Here is a 22643-nt window from a genome sequence, read left to right on the forward strand (position 1 = left end):
TGGTATCTATGTGGGCTTTTAACCACGCCCACCTCACGCCCATCACTATCACTCGTTCATGGGCTTGCCTTTCAAAAATCCTTTGTTGTTGGTAAATGCTTTTCGTTTGTCCCTCTTTGGGGCGGTTTTGTTACCGGCTTGGCGACCAACCCTGTTACATGGATAATTGCACTTTTGCTGATATGTTTGACTGTAAGCAAACTTCTTTTTTCCTTTTGCGTGTCTCCTTTACGAACACACTCATGGCGGCCGTGGCGCTTTGAATCGGCTCACTTATGTCTACTGTTTTACTTTTCATTTTTCCTTTTGTGTGCCTTTTAGAGTTGCCAGACTGTAAACATTGTGCTTTTTGTATGTTTCATTAACTTATTCACATTTGATTGGTCAGCTAAAATGGTAAACACTGCATATGTTTCATGTGATTGGTGTAGTCAAGCAGGTTGTAAATAGTGCTCTGTCTGTCTCATGGTTAGTGATGCAAGACAGCACGAGGGGAAACCCTGCCTGTTTGTACAGTGTGTTTATTGTGGTATGCCACATCACAGGCAGACACTGGACTATTGTGTGGTGCTTAGTGTAGGCAGACAGAGACTGTAAACACTGGGAAGACATGGAGGGGGAAAAGCACTGACCACAAGCTATTCACTGCTTGTATTGTGTGCTTAGTACAGGCAGGCACGCAGAAATGGAGGAGGCGCTGCACTGTTTGCAGAATGGTCTTAACGTGGACAGGCACAATGAAATGCTGCAAAGGTAGAATTCCATGTGTCCCTAATTCTTATATCTCCCTGCCTGTATTCTCTGTATTCGAACTAGATGTAGTGTCTGACTTTCAACAGAGCATGCACTTTTTTACTTCTTGTAGCTTGAGACTCCTGTCCACTACTCATAGTTCCAGGGTCCTAACCCTTTGATGCAGTTGTTTCCTTGGTTATTACTTTTCATGGGGTAATTGTCCCTGGCATTAAATGAGTTTATCCAAAGCAAGTAACCAATTCTTACAAAATATGAAAGTCTTAGGGAATCACAGAGGCAGAGACCTAGGGGTGCTTTGGTATTTAATATTTGTTGGAGTGAGTTGTTGAGTCTTGCATGATGTGATGGGGTCACGTGTGCCGAGATGTGATGTTATGGTTTTTGTGATGTTGTACCATTGTGTGATGGCACAAGATGTGATATTTTGTGATGTGATATATTGCCATCTGGTGTATTCTTATCTGCAGAAGTACATTGTGATGTACAGTGTTGAATCAAATGTAGTACATGGCCTAGTTATATGTTTTGAAATTGAATATGGCGGTGACGGTTGTTGTGTTATGTTGGTGTATATGCTATAGAGGAAGAGTTATGTGATATAGACCTACTATGAGCTGGCATACATTGAGTGAAAATCTATGGGGGTTTATGACTGGAGGTCTTGTTAGGTGTTTTGTGGTGAGGAACGACAAGCATGATGGGATGTAATTTAAATTATGTGGAGGAATGTAGAGTAGTATGTGCACTTAGGAAGTGAGGCATGATGTAGTGTTCATAACTAGAGGTGGTGGAGTATGCAGAGAGGTGGTGTGTGAAGCTCTATTGTGGTGTTGTTGTGTAGCTGAGACATATGTTGTGTTGTAAGGTGAGGTTTCCTCTGATGAAGTAAGATGTCATATGGTGATGTCTGGAATGATGTGGAGTTGCGGTCATGTATGGTTTGATGTGATAGTCATAGAAATAAAGGAACCATAATATGCAGCAATGCAGCAACATAATGCAAACATACTGCTTTGCAAAAAATGTTTTTAGGTAAGGTATTCCTATCAAAATGCAGATGCAAACACATTCTAGGCAACTCTTGATTTTGACCACCTGCTGGTCAGTTTGATGAATGACAGAAGGTCTGTAGGATGCTGCTGCAGTACATTTGCAATAATAGGATTCACAAAGTCTGATAAAGTTTTGATTTACTTGCTTCTTGTCAGGGAAGCTTGAAAAGGAGCATCTTCATGCATTTGGGACATTCTGATTCCCATTTTATACATACATGTCACCCTAGGGTAGGCCCTGGACAATGTAGAGGGCCGAGTGCAGTGTATTTAAAAGTTGGGGCATGTACCTTTCATTTTTACATGCTATTGTAGTGAAAACCCCTCAAATGTGTTTTCACTACTGCAAGGCCTACCTCTTCCAGTTACCTTATCAAATTAAATTATTTGACATTTCTAAATGAGAGCAAGTACCTAGTTCATGTTTGGCGCCTTTGGCATTGTAATGAAAAAATCCTAACTTATGGTGAAGTTAGATTTTAAATTACAATTTTCAAACTGCCACTTTTAGAAAGTTGGCATTTTCCTGACTTAGCCCTTTAGTGCCTATAGCCTCTACCTGGGTCACGTGACTGGGTGCAGTTGACAGTTGAGATCTGTGTATTTCTCCTAGACAGACACTCACAATAAGGAGTTTAGGTGTGCCTGGGTAGGCCATTACTAGTAGGATGGGAGGGAGGAGCAGGGCACAGCTCCACTTATATTTGAATAGGCTATGTCCTGTCTCCACATAAAGGGCGGCCCACCTGTAGTTAGTCTGGAGCCTGGACAGGGGAGGCGGGATGCCTGGGGACTTCAAAGGGCTTATCCCCCACTTCAAAGGCACAAATGGGTTTAAATACTGGACCCCAGACACTAACCCTTCAGTCCACTTCTGGACCTGTGGATCTCTGCCAGGAAGAAGGACTGCTCTGCTGCTGAAAGGACTGCCACATGTCACCCTAGGCTAGGCCCTGGACAATGTAGAGGGCAGAGTGCAGTGTATTTGAACGTTAGGGCATGTACCTTTCATTTTTACATGTTATTGTAGTGAAAAGCCCTCAACTGTGTTTTCACTACTGCAAGGCCTAACTCTTCCAGTTACCTTATTAATTTAACACTTTTAATTTCCAAATGAGAGGAGGTACCTAGGTCATTGTATGGTGCCTTTGGAATTGTAATGAAAAATCCTAATTTATGGTGAAGTTAGATTTTAAATTACAATTTTCAAATACAATCACACTACAGCATCAACCACTAGCAGGGGACCGCCATCGCAAAGCTGTAGCAATTCCTGCACAGGATGCTGGCTGGCACTTTGGGCTACACTTACCTCCCGCAAAGCTCAACATGCTCCTCGCAGCCCTAAGGCAAATGGGACTCTTGGCACAAACTTCAGTTGGCTTAATATAGTGGCTGTATCTGACCTGTGCTCCATCACAGTGGGCCTGAAAGTGTGACTTTGACTCGGTCCAGCACGACTAGATGTCCTGAGTTGGAGCTTTGTGGTCTTTGGCTCTATTTTCACTAAAATCTTTAAGAATTCATAACTCCTGTTCTCCTGATTGGATTTTTGTCATTTGCTCTTGCTTTATTTATTAAATTATGCTCTATGTTTCTAAATTGGTGTGGGGTCCTTTTGTGGTGTGTTTTCCTCCATTACAGTTTGAAGTGTTGCACAAATACTTTACGCATTGCCTTTGCCTTGTCTGACTGCTCTGTGCCAAGCTGCCTGAGGGTTTAGCATAGGTTAATTTAGGGTTGCTTGTGACTTCACCTTGAGAAAAAATATGGTTTCTGCTTGGGAAGGGTTTCACCCCCCTCAACAAGTAGCCCGATTTCTCACACCCTTCCACGAAAGGCCTCTTCTTATAAACATGAACAATCTCGACTCTATGAAGTGGTTAAATGGGATGGCTTATCTCATGTCTCATGCAAAAGGGAAGTATAAGAGTCTTTGTCCATTTCTTCTGCCTTGGCACTTTCCAAAAAACAAACAACAACAAGGCAAAGCGATGCTAACTGTGGTGCGGGAGAGGGAAGAATGAGAAGACAGAGTGAGTGCTGGGCCATAGTTCTTGAAGGTACATATAAACATGTGCTCTCTGCACAGAGATTAAGCAGCAGTCCTGGGATTCCAGGAATGATGACAAGCCATTGAGAAGCTTCATCTCTCTCTCTCTCTCTCTCTCTCTCTCTATATATATATATATATATATATATATATATATATATATATATATATATATATATATATCAGTATTGAGGCACAGTCAATAATCTTTGCAGTTGCACAAGTGACCAAGGTTACCCACTGATGGCATCTCTGCCAAGGATACTGCACAATCCGGAGAGATGGAAATATGCAAACTTTTCAGCCAACTTGCAAGTGTGCGTCACAAAAAATATGGTCAAACAATGTGGTGAACACAGGCACATTTCATGCAATCGCCACTCATGATGAAACTGTAGCTGGGAAAAAACAGGTAATTAAGCTAGCAGACATATTTAATTTCTTTTTACACACTGAGTGTAACCATTGTTAATCCAAAGTTGCTACCAGTTACCTGCATCCTCCCCCACCTTACGAGTTTAAAATGCCTGCAATTTCATTTGACTTGGGATAAATCAATCGAAATCCGGTATTGTAACATGCTATGGGAGATTTATTACCAGATGACCATCACACAATGATTCTACATACTTTCATAAAGCTTCACATATGATCACTTCATTTTACAGAGACTTCATAATACTTTGTGAGCTTATCTACCATCCTACCCTTTGGCCCCCTAAGACTTCCCACCACTGACATTACTTATGACAAACACAGACAACAAACATCTGGTCTCGACTGTACCGTGGAAGCTTGGCCATGTAACCCGACTCATCTCAACGTGTTAGGGAAGTCTGGGGAACTGAACTTGGATGTCCCCTGTCTGATAAAGTCTGGACATACTGCTGCACACAAACGACACCTGTATCTATCAATAAAAACACAAATTGCTGCATTTCAAATTTCTACATCAGGCATATACCACCCCCAAACTTTTAGCTTGTCCGTCTTGACCCACACGCTCGTCACAGTGTCTCAAATGCCATAACCCATAGGCCAACTTCATACACTTGACCTGTACCTGCCCCCACGTAGGACAATACTGGACCCACATTTTCTCCCTACTCTCCACAATGATTGTGGCTATGATCTTGCCCACTACCCTAATTGCACTATTGGGCTACCCTGTGACATTCCCCAATCAGTACTCAAGTTCACCTACATTGCATTACTGCCTGCAAAGCGAGAACTGGCATTATATGGGGGCAGCTGCCATCGCCCCACCACACAGGCTTGGTTGAAGAGCAATGTTACATTGTGACAAGATCAGCATGGACTATATACAGTTACAACCACTCACTTCCAGACCCAAAGATATCATAAAAAGTCTTCAGAATCTGTACTTTTTCAGTGTTCGGATTAAAACTCTTTAATGATGTCCAATGTTAATGTCTTTATCTCTGGATGTACTTTCATCTATTCAGGACCATAGTCACTACTGGATTGTAAATAACCATTTGTTGTAAACGGAAGCACAGGTAAACTGTTCATCTGCATTTCAGGTAATATTTGATACCAGGTTAATAATGATTACTTTTGTTTGTATTTGCGATGCCCTCAGTTTGCCTCTATACAATATACATTGTGACCCCATCGGACGAAAGCCTTCCATTCACTCCCTGATTTATATGGGACTGCGGCTGAGACATTGATATCTTCTCGACCATTGTGGGTGATCTGAGAAGGAGGGGACGCTACATTGATTACTTTTCCCAGCCTGTCATCTGCTGCTGCACAATTATGTAGGCTTTGGAGGCAGTAGTTGTTTTGGAGTCTCTCTGAGAGATAATCTTGAACAGTGTTATATGGGGCAGTGTCAGAATGTTCTCTATCGCATATAGGCCCATATTTATACTTTTTTAGCACCGCATTTGCGTAATTTTTTGGCGCAAAAGCGGCACAAAAAAAAGTATAAATATGGGCCATAGTGTGCTGCGCGTACGGTCATGTAGGTTAATTATGCATTCCAAGTGTGTGGGGAGTTTTCAGTTTGCTCTCATGTGTTCTAGGTTTTCTTTGGACTGGTTGTGCTGCTGATGCATAAAAGCTCTTAAAGGAGGAGCTTCAGGAACATGTAGTTGTCTAGCCTACTGTGCCTTTTATTATGTTTTTCTGGAATGCGAACTCTTTGCGTGCTCTTTGCTTGCTTCTTGGGCAGGAGGACTCTGAAGACAAACCCTTACATCCCTTGTTTAGGTCTCGCTGAGCTCTTCGAAACGTGTTGTATTTAGAAAATGAGCTTTAAGTTCTGGCCATGTTTCTAATTGGGTTGTTTGATTGTCTTTCCTAAATGCTTACTTCTCATTGATGCAAACGTTTACTACTCCCTCCTTGTGCAGTTTTGTAGCCTCCCATGAGGGCTGCCCCTGTTACATGTGGGCCTACCCTTTTATTAATTTAGGTTCCTTTGTGTGCACTATTTTTTTTGTTTGCCTCTGCTGTGCGTTAGATCAGCAGCTACTTAATGCACGCCATACTTCATGTTAAATGCTTTTATTTGATCATGCTCATGGCAGTATTTTATTTTTGTCACTTTTACAGAGCGCAAACTCAACATGAAGGTGTTACAGTTCTTTATATGATTACAGCTTGCATTACCCAAGGACACTTTTATTTTTCGTGGCAAGGGGAAATGAAGTCATTTACCTGGAATCACAGGATGTTGAACCAGCGCTGAGATTCGAACCGTGTTCCCCAGCTCCAAAGTCAGCAGCCCTGGTCATTACCCCTTAGTAACAAGCCTTGCACAAGTTTGTTAGTTTTCAGCTCTGCTAACAGGCCTGGCACAAACCTGTGTTTTTTTAATATGGCGCTGCTGCTTCCCACAGTAGCTGTTTCTAGTGACTTGAAGCTGGCAGTGTTGTGGTGCTATAAGTGTACTGTGTGTGTTAGCCCTGGGCTTCAAAAGTTAGTACTCCTGTTTAAGGGTATGACGAAGCTGCTTCCGACATTATATCGTTGTAGTGTCTTGAAGCAGTGCTGCAGCGCTGTAGGGGCCCTGCATGTGGAGGCTTCGGGTATGAAAGTCTCGCATTTTTGTTTAAGGCTCTGCCCCTCCTGCTTCTGACACTAACTTGTTGTAGGTATGATTTTTGCCGCAAATCCCCTTCTCATCTTCACCTAGTTGGTATTTAACATAGTTTGTTTTGTATGTGCGAGAGTGAAATCTTTTTGGAGGGCTAGAATCATTACATTTTTGCTAACAGTAAATTGGAATGTGCTTACAGGATGTAAATCAACTTGAATTTGTTAAATTACTAAGTGTTGGTGTTTTTTTAGAGGACAAAGGAATTTTGCGTGCTACGGCACTAATTAATTTTTTATTCATTGTTATTATACTTTACTTTCATAAAGTTTGCTTAGTATTTACTACGGGGCTGTAGCTGCAGCGCTGCCCGGGTCCTCTACATGGTGGTTTTGGTCTTTAAAGGACAGCGCTTCTGTGTTTCCTGTATGTGATGTTAAAGCTCGGCTCCTTGGCACTGCTTGCCAAGTGGTGTTGGGGTGTGTTTATGTTAAAAGGGGAGTTTATAGATCGTAAATTATTATTATTTTTGTTAGCTGCTGTTGGTTATGTTTACGGTAAAAGGTGAGTTTACACATCACCGTATGGTAGTAGGGGAGTTTACAAGTATTCGTGGTAAGGCCCCATTGTACTCTTTACAGTTTTCTATACTTTAATTTAGGATATTATATTAGCATTCACTAAGCATGTGTAGCCTTAAGTGCAGCGCTGCAGGGCCCTGTTTGTGGAGGTAATAGTCTTTAATGGCGGATGCTTCCGTCTTTAAGTTGTTAGTATGTGTGTATGGTAAAAGCAGACTTTAGACATCTCCTTGGCTCAGAAAATGTTCTTATTTATTTTTTTTTTTTACATTTATGACTTACTTGGGTTATTTATTAAGTCCAACACTTAAAGGCCTTGACTGCTAAGTGCTTTGAAGCTGGCATAGCTGAGGCACTTTAGGGCCCTGTATGTCAAGGCACCGGCTCTTAAAGGTTCGCGGTCCTGTTTTTTGGACATGGTGGTGCTGCTACCCACAGTAGCTCTTTGTAGTGGCTTGAAGCTCGAGGTGCTGCCGCACTATTAGGGCACTGCATGTGTTAGACATGGGCTTCAGAAGTTCCTGCTTTTATTTAAGGACATGGGGATGCTGCTTCAAATAGTAGATTGATGTAGTGGCTTGAAGTTGGCAGTGCTGCGGCGCTATAGGAGTTTTACATGTGTAGGCTCCAGGCTTGAAATGCTCGCATTCCTGTTTAGGGCTCTGTCACTGCTGCTTTTGAAACTAGCTTGTTGGATGTCTGATTTCTGCCATAAACCTCCATCTCAACCATAACCTACAAGTTATTTGAAATCTACTGGAGTTGGTTTTGTTTGTACAATATCCTTTCAGATGGCTAAAATAATTACTTTTTTTGATAACTGCAAATTGGTATGTGTTCATGGTACAACTGAAGTTTACAGGACAAAAATAAACTTGCATGTTAAAATTAAATTGTTCAGTTTCTATGTGTGTTTTGGTATTTGTTTATAGAACAAAGAGATCCCACAATTTTCTATCTATTTTTGTTAATTTTAGGATATATTTGTTTTCTTTATTAAGCATACTGCTTGCAGGTGCTGCATGCTAACTGCCTATAAGCTGGCCTACCTGTGTCACTGTACAGGCCCTGTATGTGGAGGCCCTAACTTTGAAAGGCCCACCCTACTGTTCTTGGACATGACTGTGCTGCTTTTACAGTAAGTCTTTCTAGTAGCCTGAATTTGGAAGTGTTGAAGAGCTGTAAGGGCACTGCCTGTGTTAGACCTGGACTTTAAAAGCTTGGTCTTGTTTAAGGACACGGCCATGTAGTTTCCAGTACTGGCTTGTTGTAGTGGCTTGAAGCTGGTTACTGCTTCAATGCATTAAAACGCCCTGCATGTGGAGGTTCCTGGTTGAAAAGGCTCGTACTCCTGTTTAAGGCTCTGCCGCTTCTGCTTCCAACAGTATCTTGATGTAGTTCTGACTTCGCTGCAGGGCCATGTACGTGGAGGTATCATGTTTTAATAACGGATGCTGCTGTGCTTGTGTTTAAGCTGTTTGTAAGTGTGTATGGTATAAGTGGACTTTAGACATCTTCATGGCTCCGCAAATGTAACCTTTGTTTTTTTAAACATTGACACTTTATTTGGGTTATTTATTAAGTGCAACGCTTTCAGCTGCTGCCTTTAAGGGCCTTGAAGTTGGCATATCTGTGGACCTGTACGGGCCCTTTATGTGGAGGTACCATCTTTGAAAGGCCTGCACAGCTGCTTTTCAGAAATGCTGGTGCTGCTTGCCACAGTAGCTCTTTCTAGCGGACTGAAGCTGGCAGTGCTGTGGCGCTATAAGGTCACTGCATATCTTAGACCTGGGCTTCAAAATCTTGCGCTCTTCTTTAAGGAGATGGTTCGATGGCACCATTTGATTTTTCATGTTTTTTATATTTTCATTTATGATATTTCATGACCATTTACTAAGTGTGTGCAGTTGGAACTGTGATGCTACAGGGCCTTGTATTCAGAAGTACCAGGCATTAATGGCAGACACTTCAATTTTTAAGCTTGTTAACATGTGTGCATGGTAAAAGTGCAGTTTAAACATATTTGTGGCTTTGCACATTTAAACTTTTTATTAACTTTGTTTACATTTCCAATCTATTTGGGCCACTTGTTAAGCACAACGCTGACAGCGTTCCATGCTAAGTGACTTGAAGCTGGCCCAGCTGTGGCACTGTATGGGCCCTGTATGTGGATGCAACATCTTTGAAAAGTCAGCGCAGTTGTTTTTCGGACATGGTAGTGCTCCTTCACATAGTAGCTTTTTAAGTGGCTTGAAGCTGGAAGTGCTGTGGAGCTATAAGTAAACTATATGCGTCAGGGAATTTCTTTCCTTTTTGGACGGAACCAAACCTTGTCCCTTTTTACGGTTTAGGGTATCTCTCCCAAGTTTGTGGAATTACTGTATGTGTTAGGCCTGGGCTTCCAAAGCTTGCGTTCTTGTTTAGGCACATGGCTGATATGTCCCCATCGTCTTTTTACTGATTGCTATACATTAATTTATTAAATGAATGAGCTAATTGTATGGAGCTGTAGCTGCTGTGCTGCAGAGACCTGTATGCAGTGCTACCGGGCTCTAATAGTGTACGGTAAAAGTGGACTTAATACATACTCTGTGGATCTGCTAAATTAAACTTTTTTTTAATTTACAATCTATTTAAGTGGTAATTCCTCATTCTTAGTCCCCTATACAGTGCTGCTGCTGCTTCTCTGCTCCTTTCGGTAACTCCTCCATTCTAAGTCCTGCAGCTGTGTCTCTGTTCCCAGTGGTAATTCCCCGTTCTTACTCCTATAGACAGTGCTGCAGCTGTGTCTGCTCATACATCCAGTACACTCCAAACCAAAACACACAGGTAAAAGACATTGGGGGTCATTCTAACCCTGGCGGTAAAAACCGCCAGGGCGAATGACCGCGGTAGCACCGCCAACAGGCTGGCGGTGCACCGCTGGGCATTCTGACCGCGGCGGTTCAGCCGCGGCCAGAAACGGAAAGTCGGCGGTGTACCGCCGACTTTCCGCTGCCCGTGAGAATCCTCCATGGCGGCGGAGCGCGCTCCGCCGCCATGGGGATTCTGACACCCCCTACCGCCATCCTGTTCCTGGCGGTTCTCCCGCCGGGAACAGGATGGCGGTAGGGGGTGCCGCGTGGCCCCTGGGGGCCCCTGCAGTGCCCATGCCAATGGCATGGGCACTGCAGGGGCCCCCATAAGAGGGCCCCAAAAGGAATTTCAGTGTCTGCCTAGCAGACACTGAAATTCGCGACGGGTGCAACTGCACCCGTCGCACCTTCCCACTCCGCCGGCTCAATTCTGAGCCGGCGTCCTCGTGGGAAGGGTGTTTCCCGCTGGGCTGGCGGGCGGACTTTCGGCGGTCGCCCGCCAGCCCAGTGGGAAACCCAGAATGACCGCCGCGGTCTTTTGACCGCGGTACGGTCTTCTGGCGGTTCCCGCTTGGCGGGCGGCTACCGCCGCCCGCCAAGCTCAGAATCACCCCCATTGTCATTTATAACACCAATAGCTCTAAGTCTCACAAATGCCAGACCTATTGCATTGCAAATGCTTGTTGTGCTTTGTTAGCTCCTGATCAAGAGCACTGAATGGGTGACTGAAGTAGTCACAGCCTCAAAACTGATATTTTTGGACCTTGAAAACAGAAAGCATCAATTGAAAGGATGAAATGTCGCTTAAAGAAATGGAGAAAGTAAGTGCATATAGTCTAACTTGAATCCTTGGGTTTGGCACATGGATCATCCAATCGGTTCCTGTTTTGCCCAAGGAGCCTGACCCAACTGACTAACAGTGTGTACTGTAATGTGGTATTGTAGGTGGCAACTCGAATAGGAGAGCCTTCCAACTCAATGCGTTTTCTTGAGTATAGATCTTTTACATTGATATATTTATCTCTCTCATAGAGGAGATTATTCCTGAGATAAAGTTAAGGATGATAGTTAGGGTGCATCCTATGAGTGGTTTTTAACAGGTGTGTTAGATTGTGTGGCTCAAATAATACATTAGACAATATTAGCATAGCAAGGAGTCGGACATTAATAAAAGGAGCTGGAGTAAAGTTGGTGGTTCTCTAAAAACAAGTATTTCCACACAGGGGCTTCTTCAGAAAACACGTCTGTGAACCTGTGCCTTTTCCCTAAGCAAGCATAATGAACATGCTTGTGCAGCACGACAGAGTCTATGCTAGACTTTCAGCAAAAAGCAGTGTATTCCCAAGTTTTGTGAGACCAGCTGAGCATTGGCCAACATTTCTGGAGAGAAAGGAGACTAATATCTTTTTGACTATCTGGGTCATACAGTAGACGTATAAGCCTCCAAAGGCTTCAGTTTTCATAGACTTTGCTTTTGTATTTTTTATATTTGACTTGATAGTAGGTTGTTCGCAAGACCTCTTGTTTCTAGTATACTAATAGTGGGCTTTAGATTAGCCTTCTTTATCCATTAGCTCATGGGGTCAGCTCCTTTCAGCAATTGCTACAAGACAGCAAATTACACCTTGAATCAGCCCAGAGGAGTATACATCTGTTTCTCATGCGGTTGGCTGCCTGGTGTCTCATTCCACCTCTACAGGAGTCTTTCCATTGCAATGCACTCGATCATCGTACTGTGCCGCAGACTGCACAAGGAAGGTTTGCAGGTGTCTTGGTCTATGTGTTTTATTTTCATGCAGCTAAGGCTCACTGGCACTGCATGTGTCTATTTTATGAAAAACAAAGTATGGAATGAGTGTCAGCAATGGTATGAAAGGCCATATGAGTGCTGCGTGATGAGGGGATTTGCCTTTCCTTACAATCTAGGTTTTGCAAAATAATTTAAAGCAGAGGTCTACCCATATCATCACAATAACTAATAGAGCCGTGTTACTGATTAAGAAGACACAAATGACGTATGCTCAAACTGATTTTGAAGAACTGTTCCCGTAATAAACACGTTCCTATATTTCCATAATTCGCGTGCTAAACCCAGACCTATTGGCATTGCCAATGCATGACATTCATTTAGAGTCAAGAGAAACATTTAGTTAAAAACTCATAATTTTTACTGAAAACACTGTCACATATAGGTCTCCTGAATTTGGGAGTAAGCAAGAGAAAATGTTTGCCTATTTGAGGAAAGCAGTCTACGTGAAGAAAAGTGGCCTTCCTGTGAAAGGAAATGTATTTTTTTTATTTGATTGAGAGAACGCTTTTTAATTACTTCATACGTTTGTGTGTGTGTGTTTGTGTGTGTATAGATGTTAAGTGCAGTTGGGGTTTGCATAAATAAACGTTTCTTAATAAGATGGACTGCAGTCAAAATGATCAGTCTGTTTTTGATGCAATATTTGGACACTATGTGGATACTATGTCCAACATCGTCAGAGATGCAGTGAATATCTACAAATAAGAAACTATTAATTTGCTGTGATACATTAATTTGCCTCAAAGGTAATTTGGTAATTCTCAGCACAAGGGCTCCTGCCCCTAGGTACAATAGCATTTGTCATATGTAAATTTCCAGGAAAGGTACCCTTCCAACACTTAGGGGGTCATTCCGAACCTGGCGGTCATGGACCGCCAGGGCCGGGGACGGAGGAAGCACCGCCAACAGGCTGGCGGTGCTTCAGGGGCAATTCTGACCGTGGCGGTAAAGCCGCGGTCAGAAAAGGGGAACCGGCGATTTCCCGCCGTTTTTCCCCTGCCCCAGAGAATCCTCCACGGCGGCGCTGCAAGCAGCGCAGCCATGGGGATTCCGACCCCCTTCCTGCCATCCTGGTCCTGGCGGTAAAAACCGCCAGGAACAGGATGGCGGGAACGGGTGTCGTGGGGCCCCTGCACTGCCCATGCCACAGGCATGGGCAGTGCAGGGGCCCCCTAACAGGGCCCCATAATGATTTTCAGTGTCTGCCTAGCAGACACTGAAAATCGTGACGGGTGCCACTGCACCCGTCGCACCCCTTCAACTCCGACGGCTCCATTCGGAGCCGGCTTCATTGTTGAAGGGGCTTTCCCGCTGGGCCGGCGGGCGGCCTTCTGGCGGTCGCCCGCCGGCCCAGCGGGAAAGTCAGAATGACCGCCGCGGTCATTTGACCTCGGTATGGTCTTCTGGCGGTTCCCGCCAGGTGGGCGGCTTCCGCCGCCCGCCGGGGTCGGAATGACCCCCTTAATGTGGCTGGGAGCGACAAGAAACGAAAGCAGCAAACATATATTTAATTTCACACAGGATTGCTCCCCTCTGGCCAAGCTATAGCTCATAAATAGATGCTTTGTCTTTATGGAATCCCTCTAGCTAATCCATTATTTTGATATCCTGCACAGGCTTGCCTGCCGTGATGTACTTTCCTGGTCTGACCTAATTAGAAAGGCTAATTTCACAAGAAAGGCATACATCAAGCGAATAATGGTTCTTCGTGCTTGCGTAGGCGAGGTGTCTGTACTTGCTGAAAGGTATTTTTGAGACATATTGGGTCACTGGCTTGCACTGAGATAATTCTTTACACAGAGACACATTTGAAATAGTTTGAAAAAAGATAAAAACAAAATCACTTCTCACCGGTATCTGAAGGATCAATCAAAAGTATATTTAAAATAAAGAAATCATGCGTTATACAATAAGCTTCAACCTTTGTTTAAATAATGACGAAATACTATAGTCGTTAATTTTTTCAAAATGTTTCATATGGTGATAATATCACTGTCTTTAGTAGCCCGCTTTCTCCTTCTGAGATGTGGTAACTGAGTTACTGCAGGTAAAAGTATCGAGCAAGAAAAAAAGCTGGCCTATAGACAATGAGCAAACCACCGTGGGGCTAAGCAGGCAATACAGATATGAAAAATATGTTAATAATGCATCAGGTCAGCTTTCTGGGGCAAAGGAAACTCAGGGGCAGCTGGGTTATCCTTTCTACAAGGATTGACAGCTGTCCAGAGAACTTCAGGTATCAGGTACCCGGGTGTCAATGGGCGCGTTATGGCTGGTGAATAAACGCCACTGGAAAAGTAGTTCAAAAGTGATAGCCAAAAAGTGCACTGGACATTTAACGACACCTTTGCAATATTTGTGACAGGTAAAAAAATGGCAATATTAACTTAACAATGTATCTTTCTTACTAGATTACGAATGCCAGTCAAGCCTAAATTTCTTTGGCAACAAAGAAGTACAGCGGGTCCTCTTTGAACGCAGGCCCTGCCACCTGCTTTAAATACAGATTTCATTTTGAGTTCGTCCCCTCCCTGTCATTGATAGGTTCTCGTGAAGAGCGTGAGAGAGTGCTGAGTGCCTGACCTCTCCACTCCTGCATCCCTCATACTGGCAGGAAGCCAGGGTTTGACTTCCGGACAGACCCCAGAGCAACCTCCAGAAAGGTTTCGCTTTCTAGCACATAACAAATCAAAATTCCGCCAAATCACTTCAAACTTGGGGCCACATTTACAAGAAAGTGGTGCATAAACTGTGATGCACCACTTTTCTTGCGCATCCCCTGACGACACCATGTGTGCCCCGTATTTACAATATGGTGCTCCATGGCGCACGTTAGGACAATAGTATCATCATTTATGACGCTAATGTGGAACTTTGCAGGATTAGTGCCATAAATTCTGGAGCTAATCCTGCAAAGTAAAAGGAGGCCCATTGAAAGTAATGGGCACGTCATTTAAACGCCTGCTCTGACTCAGTGAAATGTTGTAAATTTTACTGCGCCATCTTTATGGGCCTCCCAGCGCTGGAAAGCCCCCTTTGCATACATTATGGCTGGCATAGGCATAATGTGGCGCAAGGGGTTACAAAGTGGTGCAATGCAAGCATTGCGCCACTTTGTAAATATGGCGAAGGAAAATGGCCTCCCTAATGCCACATTAGCGTAAAAAAATGCCGCTAGTGTGGCTCTAAGGCCTTATTAATATAGCACTTAGTGCGCAGCTCAGTCAGTGCCCCTTGACTCTGGCCTACATCCTTCTCTAAGATGACAGCACTAGGAGCACAACACTACTATATATCACCAGGGACAGTAAGCACTATATAAATACATCTTACCATTGACTTTTTACAATTTATGCACCCCAGGCCTGACTTGCAGCACCCCATGCTATTGTCGTAAGGTGGGCCATGCTCATCTCAGTCATTGCACCTCAGTTCTTATCTGTAACCACTGTTACAGTGGTGTAACAAAGACCCTTGCAGCCACTACAGTGCGTGGGAACCCAAGCTCCAGGGGGGTCCCACAGCACAGTACCTTGGCCTGAGAGTTCCTGAAGTGAGTTCGGAGGGGGTGCCCTGCATGGAATTTGCAGGGGGACCACCTCAAGCTGTGTTATGCTACTGCTCTGTTATTCCAGTACAACTGATACTTACCTTTGCTCTCCCGGTGCACTTCTGTCATTGCCTGCAGCCTCTGCTGTTTCACTCACGAGAATCCAAACACCAGTCTGCCAGTTCTGTTCCATTCTGAACTGTATCCTTCCGTCCTATTATGCAAGCTCTGTCAGCTACCCATAGCTCCACTGAGGCGCCTCAATCCTGATCCCAGTGTGCTGCTAAAGGGGTAAGCCTATTCCAAAACTCTCTAGAGCCTAGGCTATATTGTAACGTTATATAGAAAAGGGAAGCTCTAGCAGGATAAATTCAACATCACACAACACATTAATTGTTACTGGGATCAGAAAGAAAAATGAAAAATATTTCAACATTTTACTAAACATTTTGTTGTGCTGTATGTGAACCAGGACGTTGCCATTATGCAGGGCGAACCATATACCAAAAGGAAAACTATGAGACATTTATTATTGGCTTGGGTTCAATATACAAAAGTACATATATACTATATCCCAAAACATGTTTTCTTTTAAAACATATATACGCTTATATTGGGCACAATCCTTGCTGTTATACATTATATTGAAGTAGACGGTCCGATCCAGTTGTTTGGAAATATGAGTACCATTTCCAGGTAGAACGCCTGAGATGAAAGGGGCCATGTGGAAAACCCGCTTTTTAGAGAAGATGATTCACAAATGTCTCTATAAAGCTCAAGCAGAGGTCCAAGGACAAGATGTTTTTAGCTTTCATTGGAAGATCTTTATACCGCACACTCCTGGTGTAAGGGTCAATCCTGATCCTCAGCACCACCTGCACTCACAGCTCTGGTAACACTATGCGCTCCATGTATGCACCCAGCATCTGGAACAAGCCACCAGGACCACCACAACTCTGCTCCAATTTAGGAGAGAGCTGAAGAATCACCTCTTTAAGGAACAGTCCACCCCGATGCAACAAGAGTCTACTTCTGCTGCAGAACCCAGGTACCTTTCCAGCCACCTCTCACCTTTGGCCCTGAGGAAAGTTCTGCTGTCTTTTGGCAACTTCGTGCTATACAAATATCTCATGCAGACTCCCATTTACTACCCTACCATCTCACTTGTGTTGCAACATCCAGTATCCCTTTTTTATAGAACTGGCTCAAATAACAGCGCCCACTCAGGTCTTGTAGTCCTCCATACCACTCAAATAACAGCGCCCACTCAGGTCTTGTAGTCTTCAATACCACTCAAATAACAGCGCCCACTCAGGTCTGGTAGTCCTCCATACCACTCAAATAACAGCGCCCACTCAGGTCTTGTAGTCCTCCATATCACTCATATAACAGAGCCCACTCATGTCTCTGGCTATGCACATCATGTTTAAAACGGAGGTCGTTCTTGCTAATCCGGCAATCTCTTGCAGCACCCCTGACTTTTAGAGTACTGGCACGCGGATCGATAGGCCTGTTTACCTAGGACATAACACGCGGTACTCCTCCTAATATAGCATAACTGAGACATGCACACAGCTTTCTTAATTCATCTCATTACAAGGAATACACCGCCCTCTGTTATTTCAGTATTAAGATCCACTCACAGCTTTCCCAATGCACCGTATGCATACTGTGCAACCCCGCCCTACTGTTCTAGTACGGAGAGCCAAACACAGATCTGCCAATGTAACTTAATCGTGCCATGTCCCATCCTTTCTTTTCCAGGTTAGAGGCTCAGGCACAGCTCTGCCAAAAACATCTGAAGGTTGTACTGCAGCATTCGCTGCTACTAATGTGCTTGGATTCACATGCAGCTCTGCTAAAGCAAACAGAAATAAAGATACAGATTATTTTATATACCTCAGCCCAGATTGTGCCTTTTAGAACTGTTTGCATTATATGTATATACTCCGCTAGATTCTGATTTCCCTGTATAAAAATCCTGCCTCCAATTTCTTTATATTAGGCAACTTGGGATGCACCCAGTCGCCTAATATAAAAAAATGATGTCAGAACATGACTGTGATAATTGATTACGGTTGAGTTCTGACGTTTCAAAGCCTACTGCCAGAGCCAGAAGCCCAGTGGCTGTTTAGGGAGTAAAATAACTTTCTTCTGCTCTGTTTTTCTAGCTGTACAGTAACTAGCAGAAAAAAGGTATTTATAGAAACAGATTTATGTTTTTTTGTACTCCTTGGGTAAATATAGAAAATGTAGAATATAATTTTACTGCATGTTTCTACTGCATCTTTTTTTTTTTTTTTTAAATGACATTACATTGTTTCTAAAATCTTCGGGCAACAATTATCTAGCAGCTTTTTTGATGTGTTTAATGTATATTTTCCTAGTTTATGACTGAAAGTCTTAATTTTATTAAAGACACGGAGGCGAGTATTATGTGTTTCTTTTCTCCCTTTATTAATACAGCAGCAGTCAAGAAGAACTACAAATCCCATAAAACTAACACAGACAGCCAATGGGATTGAAAAAGTAGTATAAAAATATCACAACCAATAGGAATGACCCCATGCCATTGTGATGTCACTTGACTGCAAGCAGCCCTCTTTTCTTGCAAATAAAGTCAATCATTGAAGAATAACGGGAATAGAGAAAAAAGGATAAACAATGCCATAAGAAAAGCAAAAACGTCAGAACAAAAGTCAAGTATCCTGTAAAGGAAGGGATGTTCCATTAAATCCGAGGGATACGATTCCGAACTTGAAGTAAGTGGGAACTCCACATGATGCCAGGAGGTCCAATTAGGTTGTTGGTTGCGTAGCCCAAACTGGCGCTGGAAGAAGGGAGGGAGACAAAAACAAAGTTTAATCCAGAGGTGGGATAATACTCGCCTCCATGTCTTTAATAAAATTAAGACTTTCCGTCATTAACTAGGAAAATCTACATTTTATGACAAGACCGGAGGCTCCTATTATGCGAGTTTAAAGCATATTAATTACATTCAACAAAACATTATCAACAGGTTTGCAATAAAAAACTCGAAAGGTATTATCATTGGACCAGTCTGCAGATTTGAGAATATCCTCCAAACGAGAACCTGCCCAGAAGGCCTTGGAAGCCATAGCCCCTCTGGCAGAGTGAGCTCCAAATCTGGAAATATCTATGCCCGCTAAAGACATGATCGATCTAACCCAACGAACTAAATTTGCAGATGAAACCAGGTTATGAGGTTTCCTGAAAGAGATAAGAAGTTGGTAAGAGGATGTTCTCAACTCTGCAGTATTTTGTTCATAAACTTTGAGACATTGGCCTACACATAATTTAGGTTGTTGAGGGAAATAAGGATAAAAAACTGACGATAAGTTGGTCTTGGTACGTCGAACAACCGAGAACAACACCCCCGAAGGAGTGAATTGGCGGTTGGAGACGTCCAATGCTTTAACATCCGATAGACGTTTAATAGAAATTAAACATAATAACATTGTTAATTTGGCAGATAACATTTTTAGTGATAAAATTTAGTTGTCTGGCAAAGAGTTCAAATATTTTAGAACAACATTAACATCCCACAATTTATTGTACTTCGGTAGAGGAGGTTTGGAAAATTTTACTCTCTTTAGTAATCGGCATACCAGCGGATGTTCGCCGACTGGTTTCCCATTGACATGTGTATGGTTAGAGGAAATAGCTGACCTGTAAAGGTTGATAGTACGGAAAGCTTTGCCTTTGCTGGCTTCTGCGGCCAAGAAATTGACTATAAATAGTATATCTGTTGAAAAGGGATTAATGTGCCTTCCCAAACACCAGCCGTCCCATAAAGACCAGGCTGCCTTGTAGGCTTTCTTGGTGCCAGGGGCCCAGGAATTTGCGATGTATTGAAAAGCTTCTGACGAAATGAGAGGGAAAGGTTGTGAATTCCTGAAATCTTCCAGGCTGATAGAATAAGGAGATTGTCCGTAATGAGGGGGTGAGGACGATGAAGAGGGTCTAGAAGTAAGTCTGGGAAGGGCTGAATTAGCAGGGGAAAATCCACTGAGAGTTCCAGTAAGATAGGGAACCATACCTGGGATTGCCAAAACGGAACAATGAGAATAAGAGAGGCCTGTTGACGTCTGGCTTGTGCTAAGACTCTGTTGATCATGATAAAAGGGGGGAAGGCGTAATTGAGCGAATGAGACCAATCTTGTAAGAAAGCATCTGATGCTAAGGCTAATGGATCTGGACGCCAGCTGTAAAATCGAGGAAGCTGTGTGTTCAGTCGGGATGCAAATAGGTCTATGGACAGCGGACCCCATAATGATTGTATCCTGTGGAAAATTGAAGGATGAAGTTTCCAATCGCTGGAATCTCGAAGATGACGAGAATGCCAGTCTGCCACTGAATTGAGGACCCCTGGAAGATATTCTGCATGAACCGAAAGATGGTTTGAAAGGCAAAATTCCCCAAAACTCTTGGCCAAATCCGCCAGAGGTTTGGACCTTGTACCTCCGAGATGATTTATGTACCTGACTGCGGATATATTGTCCATTCTGAGAAGAATTGCACAATGTACCTTGTGTTTTGATAGGCTTCTGATTGCAAAGGAGCCGGCAAGCATCTCTAAACAATTGATGTGCAATTTGGACTCCTCGATAGACCATGTACCCCCAGTCGAGATGGGACCACAACGGGCCCCCCAGCCTAGATGACTTGCATCGGATTCTAACACAAGATCTGGGGCTGACGGAAATATACTTTTCCTGTTCCAAGCGTCTAAATGGTCTATCCACCACTGAAGCTCTGTGCGAGATTCGAGATCTAAGGGAACGAGGTCGGAATAAGACAGCCCTTTCCTCAAGTGTTGGATCTTTAGCCTTTGAAGTGAGCGGTAATGAATGGGACCTGGAAAGATTTCTTGGATGGAAGAGCTAATGTTCTGAGAGAGATGAGAGAGGTGCGAAGAATCTGTAGAATTTCCGACTTTATGGATTTTATTTTCGTTGTAGGAAGAAGAAGAGTAGCCGAAATGGAATTGATCTGGAAACCCAAGAATTCTAGGACTTGGGAGGGAGTTAGGAGAGATTTTTCTCTGTTTATTATGAAACCTAGGTCGTCTAAGAGAGAGCAAGCCGTCTGCAAATGGAGTAGCAGAGTTTGAGGAGACTGATTCAAAATGAGGATGTCGTCTAAGTAGATTAGGAGCCTTATACCCTGAGCCCTTAGATAAGCAACTACGGGCTTGAGAAGCTTGGTGAAACACCAAGGGGCAGACGATAGACCGAAGGGTAGAGAGGTAAAGTGATACGTTTGATCTAACCATAGGAACTGAAGGAATTTTCTGGAATCCGGCTGTACGGGAACCACTAAGTAAGCGTCCTGAAGATCCAGTCTGACCATCCAGTCGTATTGGAGAAGTATATCTCTGAGATGAAGAATTGTCTCCATTTTGAAATGTCGGTATACCACAAACCGATTGAAATGTTTTAGGTTGATGACCGGACGCATCTTTTTGTTTTTCTTTTGAACTAGGAAAATTGGGCTGGTAAAACCCAAGGGATGAGGACGAGTGATTGAAATCGCTTGTTTTTGCAAGAGAGAGCTTACCTCGGCAGATATCAACTCGTTCATTTCTGCAGAAAAATGGGCAAGGGGGGAGAAAAATGTTTGCACCGGAGTAGAGTAAAGCTCTATGTTGTAACCCTGTACCGTGTTTAGAACCCACACATCTGCTGTAATTGTTAACCAATTTGAAAGAAAATGGAAAATACGACCCCCTGTTGGAAAGAGACCAACTTGAGGGCTTACCTGTAGGGTTGGAGGCTCTAGGGTGTCTGAAGGACCTGGCACGATAATCTCTGCCACGCTGGGGGTAGAATTGAGGTCTGAAGTCTTGTTGGTAGGAATTGTAGTAAGCTCTGGAGCCTTGATTGGAAAAACCACGGCCGGTAAAGCGGCCCCTGCCTCTACCGGCTTTGGCAAAACCCGTTGGTTGAACAGCTTCCTCATGGATTGTTGTGCTTTATCCAAGGAGGTAAAAGTGGCTACATACTTGCTGAGGTCCTTTATGAAGGAATCCCCGAACAGTTGTCCCTCAGTATGGATCTGAGGATGTACAGTCGCCAAATTAATTAATTTAGGGTCCAATTTGATCAGGAGGCCTTTACGCCTCTCGTGAATGAAAGCGGAATTAGCATTCCCTAAAAGGCAAAAACAACGTGCGACCCACAAGGAAAGCTCCTCTGGGTCTAAAAAGGTACCATCCGGTCTGGCCGCCTCCACCATGTCAAAGATTCTTGTTAATGGGCCAATTACGTCGAGAAACTTGTCCTGGCAGGACGACCATGCTTTATCTACCCCTTTGAGAGGGTCCTTGTCTTGCTTAGTAAAAAAGGTTAACATCTGCTGGTCAATGGCTGGAGTAGTAGTTGCCTTGTGCGGAAGCACTGGACGTGGACATTCTGATTTCAGTTTGGCTCTGGTTTGTTTATCAAGGGGGGAGAATAACTTTTGAGCCACATAACAGCCAACATGTTCAGCTGGGAACCATTCTGTAGAATTGGGATGTAGAATGTGGGAGGGATCGAACATAGGAAAACCTTCTGCATCAAAAAGGGGGGAGACAGAGGGAACTTTAGGTTTCTTTGGAGGGGGAGCCTTAAAAGAATCATCATCGTCTTTATCAGAAACGTAGTAGTCTGAATCAGCGTCTGGCATGTCCTCATCAGTATCTGGAGCAGAGGCCGTGGGAATAGAAGGGGGTATATTATGTTGTTTGGATTTTCTTTTTAGAGAGGGTCTGGAAGCCATATTGTTATACTCCTTGGCAGGAGCCGTATGAGGAACCGCGTCCTCTGTCTTGTGTGAGTTAAACTCACTCTCCTTTTGAGTCAAACCCGAGGGGTTGACTGGCAGGCGTTGACTGCATTCCCCCGCAGTCTGGGCC

Source organism: Pleurodeles waltl, chromosome 2_2 (assembly GCF_031143425.1).
Source record: "Pleurodeles waltl isolate 20211129_DDA chromosome 2_2, aPleWal1.hap1.20221129, whole genome shotgun sequence".
NCBI lineage: Eukaryota > Metazoa > Chordata > Amphibia > Caudata > Salamandridae > Pleurodeles > Pleurodeles waltl.